Genomic DNA, 5,470 nt, shown 5'->3' with positions numbered 1-5,470 from the left:
TATCCTGGGAGACACCATGTGGGTTGAGTGGTTCATTTTCTACCTAGAAAGTCTATAAAATTGTATACTGAAATTAAAAAATTTTAATTAGAAGGCAGCATCTGTGAACCTTTTTGCTGGAAGCCACTGTTCTTTTCCTGATAAATTATCCCAGCTCTGTGGCCCTTAATCCCCCTCCCACCATGTCGGAGATTGTAAAACCGGCCTTTTCTCCCCTTGCCATGTGCCTGAAACAGTGAGATGGAAAATTTTCTACTTAATATTTAACAAGCTGCTGATGCCTCCTGGAAAACATTGAGCAATGTTTAATTTAGAGCTACCTCTTTCTTCACAGATTCTCTGGGACGCTGTGTCCTCCCTTCAATCCCTTATTTCCAGAAACCACGTGAATCCAAGCTGGGTACCAGCTTCTGAGCAGAGCGCCGGCTCCTTAATCCCTACCTGATGCCACCCTCTGTTGTCTGAAACAGCATAATCCACCCTAGCAGCCAATTTGGGGAGCCACAGGTAATGAATTTTTTAATTTTAAGTGAGAGCTGTTTTATTATGAGGAAAAAAATCCTGCCTTAGCAAGGAGAGTCTTAAGCTTCCGCTGAGCTGAGCTGGGCAGCAGTTGAATGGAGCAAGCTGTGAAACAACTTTATACATCAGCTAGTGTAGCCATTGGGCCACAGGTGCTCTGCAGATGAAGATGGAAGGTTGGTAAGTACAGGCAGTCAGTAGTCAGGGGCCCTGGGCATGTGCCGAAGCAGAAATCAGCAAGTGAGGTGAAGTGCAGGGGGGCTGTGTCAGTGCAATACACAGAGAGGGAACAGGAGACTCAGGCACTGAGTTTCGAGTGTTGAGATCTGAGGTTTGGTCATGCAAAGCCAGCAAAGATGGGAGGTATAAACTGGACTAAAGCCTGACTTTTCAAGAACACAGAGGTACATGTTACAGGAGGGAGGCTGGGCTGCAAAGCCCCACAAGGGTTACAGTTTGCATTATGGCTTCAATTATGTGCCCTCCAAAGACAATGGAAGTCCTAATACTCGCTACCTATGATTGTGACCTTCTTTGGGAATAGGTTCTTGCAGATGACCGAATTAAGATCACATCATTAGGGTGGTCCCTAGTCCAGTATGAGAGTAGGTGGCTTTAAAAGGGGTAAGGGACTAGGGCACAGTGACAATAAGACAGGGAAAAGATATGTGGACATGAAAATAGACATCGGTGATGTGTCTACATGCCAAAGAATACCAAAAATGGCAAGCAAACCAGAGCAAAGAGAGGGTCAAGGGACAAATGCTTTTTTGAGAGTCTTCAGAAACAACCAGGCATGTTGACACCATTATCTCCAACTTCTAGTCTTCAGAACCATGAAATGGCACAGATACTGAGTCCCTCTGGTTATAGAGGTTTATTTGGGGAGTTTAAACAAAATAATCCAGTACATATATTGCAAGGTATATATGGCTTGTTTTACAATATCCAATCTCTACTGTTAGTTTGTAAAAGATTTAGCCTTGGAATTGACTATATAGCCACTTGAAATAATATCTCTAGCTCCCACTTTGTTAGCCCTATGCTGATAACATGTATAGAAGAGACTTGTAGGAACTGTTGAAAGGCTTTTCAAAAGAAAGCTATTGGAGAAAATTCATTTTATTTATTTTTAACCTACTTTTTTTTTTATTCTTCTGGAATTCGATGAAGACAGGAGTGCAAAGGCCATGAAAGCAGCTTTAGAATAGTGGGGCAGGAAGAATGATGGAGCTAAGGTCCCTGCGGACCAGGGAGCTAGCATATTACAATGACACTGTCTTCTGCTTTTGTGTTGCAGGGGAGAGAAATAAACCACCAGGAGTAGTTGTTCGGTGCTCACAATGACAAGAAGCACAAGCTATTTCCACCAGTATATAGTAGATGCACACGTGAGAAGACTTGGATTCAGAGGTTCATATAAGTCACCCATAACAACAGGGTATTGGTGGTTGGAATCAAAGTTCGTGTTTTCTTCCACACTTTAGCATTTGTCACAAGGCTGTCTGTGTGCCCCTTTGGAGTCCCTGGGGGTGCTAGATAACAATACCAGTTCTCCTCTGCATTTGACCCTTCTGAATTTTAGTTTCTGGATGTGGGATCTGACAATTACCATTTTAATCAGCAACCACATTGATTTTTAAGCACCCTGAGAGTTAAGAGCTTAGTCTGTGCATCTAGCATCTCATGCTCAGGCAGTACACCTGGGTAGCAGATTTGTGGGACCAGAAGCAAGTGTGCCATTGCCTCCCAATTGAACACTGTCCCAGGGACACAACTGGAGTCATGAGAGAACAGGAAAGCAGCATCATCTGTCACATTTGTTGCAATGAACTTCCTCTTGCATTTCCTGAGGAATGCAGGAGAGAGCAGAGAAGTTGTGGCCGAAATAGCTACTACTGTGCACCCTTCCATACTGCACAGACATGGGGGCTGAGGTGGGTGTGGGTCAGTCATGCTGACCCCATTGTCACTGCCACACCATTGCCATCCATCCTCTCTTCCCCTCTTTCAGGCTCAGATCGTCTGTCTCCATGTCCTTCCCTCCGTTCCATCTGAACACTTGCTATCCTTTTGTCCTTATTCACGGGCTACTTCAGCACCTGGACAACACTGTCCAGATCAGCACCTTCTGATTAACTGGCAATATTCTTGCCTTGTGTCCCTTGACTGCATCTTTCACAGTGGTGGTTTCATTGTCTCCACTGCAGCTATCCACTGCTGTCCTCATCCCCTGACCCTAATTAACAGAAACTGTGTCATATCTGAAATCTCTAACAGAAAGAGGTAATTTCCCCAAGGTAACTCTTGGTTCACCCAGATCTTCTGTTTAGCTTCCTCTATGGAGATACTTCATCAGCTGACATGACCTATCAACATCTCTCCTTCTCTACCATTTAGCCTCTCCTTTATTGGATCTGTGTACACCAGCTTGTAACACCTGCTCCATGGATGCAAGCAAGTACTCTCTTGCAAATGTGTTCATCTCTTGCCAATCCAGGAAGAACTCAGTCACCTGCAATGCTTCATCTCACATCTGTCCTAAAACTAGGTGCTGCTGATAAACCCCATTCCCTCAATTCATATTCTTGGACTGGCTAGAACTATGAATGCATAATTTTTAAACAAGTGTCCCAGAGGATTGTCATTGAGCAAAAAATAAAAAGTTCTGTTTCTCTCCTCAGGTTTTCCCCCACTGTCCTATTCAGGGATGACTCATTTGCTTGTGTCCTGGTGACTAGGGATTGTGTTACACTGCCATCTCCATTCTATCTGACATCTTAATCTTCATTATATCTGTGACAACATACAAGCTTGCTCAATTTTTCCCACCATTGGGGAAAAAATGAGTTAGAAAGACAAAAACCAGGCATAAACTATGGAATATCAGCCTTCATTTTGCTCATTTCTATTATCAAACTTCTCAAAAACATTTTATACCAGGCATTCCATGCCCACGCCTGCCAATTGCATTGTAATCTGCTAAAGCTGGATTCTGCTCTGGCGCCAAAATGTTTTTACTCAAGTGATTGGTGCTCCCCATCCTTAGATCAAAATATTCTGCTTATTTTATATTGGCCATGCCTCAGTTTTCTGTATCTATAGTATAGAATCTATCCCGGAGATGCAGCATACTCCATGGATGCAATCATAGAAAAAAGAAATAAGTCCCTATTGTGTGTGAGCTGTGAGATCTTATGACTGTGTTCCACACGTCACATTCTAGGATGTAGACTGATGGACAGCACCTGTCTATATTATGCTCTAGAATATACCATGCTTACAGTTGAGCAAAAGTTCTTGTGCTTTCTATTGGGCAGAGGATAAATGTGCTCACTTCATATTTAAAGTAAAGTTCTGTAGCCAACAGAGTGGGGCTGCACCCCTGTCACCGAATGAGAGGAACAGTACACTGCCAGTCATGTAATAGTGAAGAATAACTTTGTTACAGAAAAAGAGTAGACAGATGATTATGGCAACACTTCATGCTCCACACTGATTCCCACTCTTTGACCCTTCCCTGTCAAACTCAGCCTGCATTCTGGCCTCTCTGATCACTAGATCTGTGTGACTTTGACATCAACTTCCTCAGACAGACCTTTGCTCAGCCTCATACACTTGATTATCAGCCATTTCCATCTTCCTGGTATTCTTCCTGCATACCTATTGCTTATCTTACCTCATCTTACGTTCATGATGAAAAAATAAGAGAAAATCCATCAAGTCCACTGTGACATGAGAACTCTGGGAGTCCTCAATACTGTATTCTTCTTCCTCCCACCCCTTGAATTCACAGGGTGTGTGTTAGAGTGGCTATTAAAATTTGTGCTCTTCTCTTTGTACATCTCCCAATGTGAATGTATTCATTTCTGTGGGTAAACAGATCCTTGGTTATACAAAAAGTTTCAAGCCATCTCATTTGAGTTCCATCAATTTTCTTACTAGACATTTTCAAATATTAACTCACAGTCTGCTCTCTTACTCTCCTTCATTCACAGCAAACAAAGAAGAGGTCTCCCAACCCCCACGAGATACATCTCATGCTTCTCCCCTTGTGCCCACTTGTGGCAATGTTATAACCTTATCGTATTCCACTTAATACCACTTACTAAGGATGCTCTAATGACTGGTGTATGAAAAAGACAAAATAAATTATGTGACTTTATTTTCCCAAAGACAACTGGGGTTACATATGTGTCAAATAGAACATAATAGATAGGGATTTATTCCTCCATTAGCTTTTTAGGTTTGCTTATCTTTCAGAGTAATTTAAATTGAATTGGAAGACAAATCCTTATTTGATTGTTAGGCAATTCAGTGCTATTTATTTTGTGTAAGTTGGTGTGGGATCTAAGTGCACTGTTGTTAAAAGGCTATTTAATGTCACATAGAGGGCCTATTAATTTTTCCAATAAATTGCCGGCATGCCCAGCCACTTGCATACATTTAATAGGGGGAGTCTGTTCTTCTAAAAGTCTGCCTCCATACTTTGTGGTAATGGTTCCATAGCTTATATTCTGTTAGACATACTAAAGCACTGCCTTTGTTATAGGGAGCCCGGAGATAAATCTCAAAGCAAATGTGTGGCTCTGTTAGAAGAGAGTCAAAGAAAAATACCCACTTAGCTAAATGCACAGAGAGTAGGCAGGGCATAGTGCAGCATTTCTAAACCTGTGCTAGACAATTGTCTTTGAATTAATAATGAAAACATGCTAACTGAAGCTGAGTTTTAGCACATCATCAGTAAGGAAGCATACTGTACAGGTAAACAGGCCTTTATCAAGGGCACTGTATACTTTCTTGGTCTGAAAGACCAGAGGTCATAAATTGTTTCCACTTTCTTGTCTATGACAGTCAAATAACACTAATCACTGGTTGTTCTGGGTTGTGGGAATTCCTTGTGGAGAACAGAGACAACAGGAAGAGCAGGGACAAGACCACCAGAATT

At 42.1% G+C, this 5,470-nt stretch overlaps 1 long non-coding RNA gene across 1 annotated transcript; it reads left to right on the top strand.

Annotated features, from left to right (window-relative positions):
• The first annotated feature begins 340 nt into the window (after positions 1–340).
• Positions 341–4,972, top strand: LOC134476239 (uncharacterized). Its single transcript, XR_010047812.1, has 2 exons — positions 341–507; positions 1,823–4,972. It is a non-coding gene; the product is annotated as an uncharacterized LOC134476239 (long non-coding RNA).
• Positions 4,973–5,470: the final 498 nt, after the last annotated feature.

This window comes from Cavia porcellus, unplaced genomic scaffold, assembly GCF_034190915.1.
Source record: "Cavia porcellus strain 051 isolate PalLab524CR breed Dunkin Hartley unplaced genomic scaffold, mCavPor4.1 scaffold_6, whole genome shotgun sequence".
NCBI classification, from domain to species: Eukaryota; Metazoa; Chordata; class Mammalia; order Rodentia; family Caviidae; genus Cavia; species Cavia porcellus.
This window is presented reverse-complemented; position numbering and strand designations above follow the sequence as displayed.